Raw genomic sequence first — 7,994 nt, 5'->3', positions numbered from 1 at the left:
TTGTCAGAATGGAAGGACATATTCTAATTGTTTGACCAGCTCGTGGTTTGTTAACCTCCGCCATCGAAGATGGATGGAGATTACTGTTTTCACCCCTGTCTGTTTGTTTGTGAACAGAATTACGGGAAAACTCCTGGACGGATTTCGACGAAACTTAGTAGGGGGATTAGGTATGGTCCAAGGATCATGCCATTAGATTTTGGACTTGGTCCAAAAAAACAAACAAACAAAAAAAAATTTGCAACTTTTTTTCAAAAAAATTTCGATTTATTTTTTTGGGCATTTCTACATGCACGTCGATCAAGTGCAGTTTATTCAATCGTGGCTCAGTAGTGTCTGATCCGTTTTGACCGATAATGAATAGGATATCAGGTTCACTTAAGTGACCCAGCAGTATTGGTGGCGGAGGTTTTGCACTCTACCGAGTGCTCCCCCTCCAGTTTAAATTGAATTTATGAAACACGATCTCCCTCGAGCAAATCCATACCAGCTGTGTAAAATTAATTGCCAAGTGGTTCCTCATCTCCTTCATAATCTCCAATACCTTCTTTCTGGTGCAGAAAGGTCAACGTTCTCCAATGCTTCCAGCAAGCGGAACGAGCGCGTTTATCGACGCTGGTCGAACGCCCGAGCGGGAATGCAGGACCATCGACCGGTCGCCCGGGGGTTTTTGCGGGATGATTCGCAAGCCAATTTCAGTGTGGGAATTTCATATCATGTCGTGGATTCGGAGCGCAATATTGCCGCTGCTTGATATGGAAGTGAGGTTAGGAAACGAAGTGAGGTGGTTTCCAGCCCAAGCTGGCGGGCCACGTGAGAGGTCAGGGCCAATCGGAGCGCCCAATTCGGGTGATGACGTTTGGATTCGGCATGGCCCCTCTCCCCGAGCTGCGGGCCCTATAAAGGTCGGGGAAGTCCATCTTGGCCGGTTGGTCTGTTTCCTGCTCCTAGTCTCCGCCCACGCGTCGCCTCATCGACAACGCCACGACCCACCTCCTGCTCCCCGACTTCACCTCCGCCCACACCACGTCGACCCCACCCGCCTACCTGATCTCGCCTATGACTCCATCCTTGCCCTCTGGACTCCGCCCCTTCTCCACTCAAGCTCCTCCTTCATGAACACAGTCTCCACACGTGCGGCTTGGGCCAGAGAGAACGCGCCCGCTGCTGGGTACCGCACCCCGGAGCATCCTCCCCCCGCCCCCCCCCCCTCCCAGAGCATCCCCCCACCGAAACGTATTGGTAGTACTTCGTACTATCGGGCGCACAGGTACCGAGATCATAGCCTCAACTCCCCCCCGCCCCCTCCCTGGTTGCAAAACTCCCTCTTCATTGGGGTGTGTGTGTGTGTGTGTGTGTGTGTGTGTGTGTGTGTGTGTGTGTGTGTGTGTGTGTGTGTGTGTGTGTGTGTGTGTGTGTGTGTGTGTGTGCGTGCGTGCGTGCGTGCGTGCTGGTGCCTGTCTGCTTAAGTAAGACTGCAGAAGATTGTTATTATTATTGTTATTATTTTTGTGTTAAGTCTGCTCTGTGTCGCCTTTTGTAAGTTGCCCGTTCATTGTCGCACCACGCTATCCCTGCATGACACACAACAATAAATCTTCACTGTGCCACATATCTTTCCTCACCTGCTTGTAAATAAATAATAATTATTAGGAATGTTCCCAGCTCGTCTTTGTGTTTACTTCCATTGATCCAGCATGGTCCGAACCCTACTTTAGCCGGGACTTTGTTCCCAACGATCCGTTCCTTTTGCTGGAACGTCCTTGGCAGTGTCGCTCGGCTGCATCCAATCCGGTTGAGTGATCCGGTTTGGACAAGGCATACCAAGGGCATGTTCCCCAGTAATTAAATCACGTGATGAATTAGGTAACCCGATTAACTCATAGACAGGAGGACCCAAGGTCACGCGGTTGAGTTATTGGTGTCCACAGTGAGTTAAGCGACCCGGAATTATCCGTGTGCGACGGCCTACAATTCCGGGGAGTCTGGTGGGAATCGACATAGCTTTCCCCACCTTGTGGTCTTCTTACCCGACCCCGCCAGCCCACAGCAATATATATATATATATATATATATATATATATATATATATATATATATATATATATATATATATATATATACATATACACATATACACAGTAATCCCCCATTTCTCGTGGGGGTTAAGTTCCAAACCCTCCCACGGTAAGTGAAAATCCGCGATGAATGGACGCCTCCACAAAACACATTTTAATCTCAACTAAACACATAAAGAAAACATTTGAAGCATAAAAATGCTTACTGTAAACTCAGTAACATTGCAAAAACATTGTGATGGGCAGTTGCTGGCATTGTTTCTTCATGGTGGTGAGGAGAGTTTTCGCCATTGTTGCCAAGCGTTCAAGTGAGAGGCCTTCGTCGTCGTGCTCCTGCGATGGATGAGATTGTTGCTCCTCCTCCTCGCATGCAGACTTCGTAAGCTCAGCCAAATCCTCGTCCATTCATGGGTCAGAGTTGGTTTCGATGAGGTCATTCACTTCGTCGTGCGTCATGTCGTTGAATCCTCCTCCTAGAATCTTCTCCAGCTTGACCGCCTTATCGATTGCCGAATGGTGAATTTCGTGTGGAGAAAAGGCCTTGTATTCGTGGACGCATTCTGGCCACAGCTTCTTCTAACAGGCGTTTAAGGTTTCTTTTTTCATTTCTTGTAGAGCCTTCTGAATTATTTGGAGACACGTTGTTATCGTGAAATCACGCCAATACGCCCTCAGAGAAAAATTGTCGTTGGAATCCATGGCCTCCACGAGGTGCTGCAGGGCGTTGCGAATGTAAAGCGCTGATGTTGGCTTCGTCCTTCTTGATGTTGCGTATGGTCGATTCATTCAAACCGTAATGGCGCCCAACCGCGGTAAACGTTTTTCCTTTGGGCGGCATCGCAGGGCTTGGAAAAAAAACGTAGAAAATATCTGTGTCGTTCACAAGCGAAACACTCAAGACAGCGAGAGTGCGCCTTGTGGGCAGCAGCCAATCAGCGCCAAGGAGAAATGAATAGCGCGCTCTCTGTCTTTGTCTCGTGCGTTGTGTCGACAAACATACAAATTATTTTTTTGTTCATTTTATTATGAAGATACTTTCGAGCACCACGCGTTACAATTTATTGCTTAAATAATTTATATTTTATATATTATTACCGCGATATACCGGGGGAATCCGCAGAAAAAAATTAGTTACGTTCCAAGGGAAAACCCGCGATGAACCGGGGGCACGATAGGTGAACCATGAAGAAGCGGGGGTTGACTGATTATATATATATATATATATATATATATATATATATATATATATATATATATATATATATATATATATATATATATATATATATATATATATATATATATATATATATATATATATATATTGTTACGACTGTGGAAATTCGCAGAACACCATATAGGTCCTCAGTTCAGTTATGCCGATAAGGCCGTGTTCAGTTAGATTTCCCCACCGTTGTCTAATGGGAATTTTTCGTGTCACCCGGGCTGTGATCTTTGTTAGCCGTTTTTCTTTTACTATCGTTATTTTGGACCAACCGCCATTACTACCAACACAAAGCGCCACCAACTACAACAACCACTATCACCACAACCACCTTCTCGTCAACCGCCAACATCCGCACAGACAACGAACAGCTGCCTTCACAACAACCTCCTTAACCACCACACCACCATCACTACCATAACAAATGCTAACCACACTACCCTCACGACCACCACGAACGCCAGCCACACAACCATCAAGACCACCACGAAACGCCAGCCACGCCACCAAAACGCCAGCCACGCCACCAAAACGCCAACCACACCACCACCGCATTTCCACCTCAGCACGGTTGCGAGAAGCCTGACATTCATCGGGGGAGAACGGACGACAGCCTCACCCCTCCACCCAACGACAAACACGTGCGGAAAAAACGAAAGCTATGGCAAAGGCAAAAGAAAGGCCCTGATTCGGCGAGGAAAACGCCATGCTTCTGGAAGCTTCACGCGCGTGTTGGAAGGGAGGGGGCGAGGTGGAGGGGCGAGGACCGTGGAGATAAAAGCGAGCGCTGAACGCAGCAAAGTGGGTGTGTGTGTCGTCGAGGAGAACCGAGTGGAGGTTGTCGAGAAGCGAGTGGAGAGGCGAGTGGAAGTCAGTCGGTGGAGGTCTGGGCTCGTATGAGAGTGTGGAGTTGTGGGCAGCCGTGCTGGAGCCAGGAGTCTGGGGTCCCCGCAGTCGGTGAGGAGTTGGAGAGGGTCCAAGAGGGACGCCCGAGTAAGTCACCACGAGGGTGGAGGTAACCTGCGGCGGCCTCTTGGAGTTCCTTCGGTCAACCAAGCTCCTTGGACATAAAGACCCCAAGGGGTCCAGTCTGACCTCCTTGTCTTTAAGGGGGTCTTTTCCTTGCTTTTATTTGTGTGGAAGTTGTGGCGCCGTGTCCCGTTAAGTAGAGAAACTGTTAAGTGACTGTACATGATTAATTATAGAGGGTTGTAGCGCTTCGCCTTGCTCGCGTCTTGGTCTCATCCCGCATTCATCACAAATCAACTGCATGCGTGTTTCACCAATTCATTGCATGATTGTTTGTATATGTGTAAAATAATAAATGTGCTTATTTGAATGTGAACCTGTTCATCGTGTCATTTTCCCCGTCGAAACGCCATATTGCATTTCAGAATGGTAGCGGGCTTTTTAATAGCCGATAAAAGAACCGGGTCCAGCGAGGTCTCGTGATAATACCCCGCTCGGTTATCCCAGTACAGAACGAACCGCTTAAGCGGTTCGTGTCCGAGCAGACCTCACTGATGTATGGTCTCTCGGTAGGCTGCCCGCGCGAATAATTAGGCATATCGACAATTCGGCGATTGACCCTGTCGCACGCGGGTAGAATATTGATGAGGCCATGGTGTGCGTTTGGAGCACACCCATGACTGGTTTTCGGCGTTGTTCCGGAAAGTCGCAACTGAATTGTCCGTCCGGTGGGCGTACGGCCGCGATTCCGCTAAAAAGCGGCTGTCCGCACGCCGGCAGGCGGAGATCCGTAACAATATATATATATATATATATATATATATATATATATATATATATATATATATATATATATATATATATATATATATATATATATACATACACGAGGTGTGTTCAATAAGTATCCAACCTTAATTTTTCGTGCGTAAACAAATGAAGCTAGGGAGGCGTGGTTTGGTGCACGATGTAGGCGATCCTATTTCATATGCGTGAATATTTTCCCGCCTGCAGAAGCTGTCAGTCGCCGACAGACATTGACGCCGATGAGTGAGGAAGTGGAAGTGAGCGCCGTCGGATTTACGTTTTTGACCAAATGACGGAAAAACTTGAACAGCGCTACTGCATCAAATTTTGTGTAAAGCTTGGCGATTCCCAAGTGGAAACGATCCGCAAGATTCAACAGGACTTCGGGAACGAAGAAATGGGCACCACACAGATAAAAGAGTGGTACAACCGCTTCAAAGATGGTCGCACATCAGTGGAAAGTGAAGCACGTTCTGGTAGGCCCTCAACATCCCGAAATGAGATCGTCATTGACCAAGTGAGGACCCTGCTGATGCAGGATCGTCGAATCACGATCAGAGAACTTGCAGACGAGGCGGGCGTCAGCATTGGATCCGTTCATTCCATTGTGACTGAGGATTTGGGCTGAAGGAGAATCTCAGCAGAGTTCGTGCCAAAGCTGCTAACGAACGAGCAGAAGGAACTCCATTTGGAGATCGCACAGGACATGCTGGAGACTATGAACAGCGATCCCAACTTCAACACAGTGATCACTGGCGATGAGACCACAGTGATCCGTCATTTTGTCAAAAACGAAAATCCGACGGTGCTCACTTACACTTCCTCACTCATCGGCGGTCTGTCGGCGACTAACAGCTTCTGCAGGCGGGAAAATATTCACGCATATGAATTAGGATCGCCTACATACGTGCACCAAACCACGCCTCCCTAGCTTCATTTGTTTACGCACGAAAAATTAAGCTTGGATACTTTTTGAACACACCTCATATGTATGTATGTATGTATGTATGTATGTATGTATATATATATATATATATATATATATATATATATATATATATATATATATATATATATATATATATATATATATATATATATATATATATATATATATATATATATATATATATATATATATATATATATATATATATATATATATATATATATACACCGGGCGTAGTGGCGTGCGCCTGTAATCCGGCTCCTCGGAGGTTTGGGTTGGAGGATCGCTTGAGGACGGGAGCTCTGCACTGGGCCGCGCTAGGAGAGGGTGTACAGCAGCCTGGAATCATGGCGAAACCCAATCCTTATCCCTGGGTCGTAAGAGGCGACCAGGGTTGCGTCAGGAAGGGCATCCGGCGTAAAACTGTGCCAAATCAGTATGCGGATCATAACGGATGATCCGCTGTGGCGACCCCTCACGGGAGCAGCCGAAAGACGAACAACAACAACTACATATATATATATATATATATATATATATATATATATATATATATATATATATATATATATATATATATATATATATATGAGCAGATACAGGAGGGAGGGGAGGGAGGAGATAGAGTAGAGGAGAGGGGAAAGGGAAGAGGAGAAGGGAGGGGAGAAGGGAGGGGAGAAGGGAGGGGAGAAGGGAGGGGAGAAGGGAGGGGAGAAGGGAGGGGAGAAGGGAGGGGGAGGAGGGAGTAGGGGAGAGGAGAAGGGAGGGGGAGGAGGGAGTAGGGGAGAGGAGAAGGGAAAAGAGGGAGAGGAGAAGGGAGAAAGAGGGAGAGGAGAAGGGAGAAAGAGGGAGAGGAGATAGAGAGGAGGCAGGGGAGGGAAGAGGATGGAAGGAACAGAGGGGAGGGGAGAGGATGGAGGGAAGAGAGGGGAGGGGAGGAGAGAAGACAGATGGAAGGGAGGGGAGAGGGTGGAGGGAACGGAGGGAACGGAGGGGAGCGGAGAGGACGGAGGGAAGGGAGCGGAGGGGAGAGGCCGGAGGGAAGGGAGGGGAGGGGAGATGACGGAGGGAAGGGAGGAAAGGGGGAGGACGGAGGGAAAGGAGCGGAGGAGAGAGGCCGGAGGGAAGGGAGGGGAGGGGAGATGACGGAGGGAAGGGAGGGGAGGGGAGATGACGGAGGGAAGGGAGGGAAGGGGGAGGATGGAGGGAAGGGAGCGGAGGGGAGAGGATGGAGGGAAAGAAGCGGAGGGGAGAGGCCAGAGGGAAGGGAGGGGAGAGGATGGAGGGAAGGTAGGGGAGGGGAGAGGACGAATGGAAGGGAGGGGAGGGAGCTGAGAGAATGGAGGGAAGGGAGGGGAGCTGAGAGAATGGAGGGAAGGGAGGGGAGCTGAGAGAATGGAGGGAAGGGAGGGGAGCTGAGAGAATGGAGGGAAGGGAGCGGATAGAATGGAGGGAAGGGAGGGGAGAGGACAGATGGAGGGAAGGGAGGGGTGAGGACGAAGGGAGGGGAGGGAGAGGATGGGGGAACGGAGGGGAGAGGATGGAGGGAAGGGAGGGAGAGTAGAGGATGGAGGGAAGCGAGGGGAGCGGAGAGAATGAAGGGAAGGGAGGAGAGCGGAGAGAATGGAGGGAAGGGAGGGGAGAGGACAGATGGAGGGAAGGGAGGGGTGAGGACGAAGGGAGGGGAGGGAGAGGATGGGGGGAACGGAGGGGAGAGGATGGAGGGAAGGGAGGGGAGAGTAGAGGATGGAGGGAAGCGAGGGGAGCGGAGAGAAGGAAGGGAAGGGAGGAGAGCGGAGAGAATGGAGGGAAGGGAGGGGAGAGGACAGATGGACGGGAAGGGAGGGGAGAGGACAGATGGAAGGGAAGGGAGGGGAGAGGACAGATGGAAGGGAAGGGAGGGGAGAGGCCAGAGGGAAGGGAAGGGAGGGGTGAGGACGGAGGGAAGGGAGGGAAGGGAGGGGAG

The 7,994-nt window shown here is 49.4% G+C and overlaps 1 pseudogene; it reads left to right on the top strand.

The window, feature by feature from the left end:
* The first annotated feature begins 6,254 nt into the window (after positions 1-6,254).
* On the top strand, positions 6,255-6,395 carry LOC147009436 (signal recognition particle RNA; annotated as a pseudogene).
* Positions 6,396-7,994: the final 1,599 nt, after the last annotated feature.

The sequence above is a fragment of the Eptatretus burgeri genome, chromosome 17 (genome assembly GCF_056783735.1).
Source record: "Eptatretus burgeri isolate ZD-2024b chromosome 17, Ebu_testis_v1, whole genome shotgun sequence".
Classification (NCBI taxonomy): Eukaryota; Metazoa; Chordata; class Myxini; order Myxiniformes; family Myxinidae; genus Eptatretus; species Eptatretus burgeri.
Note: the sequence above shows the minus strand (reverse complement) of the source record. Positions and strands in the feature narration are given on the sequence as shown.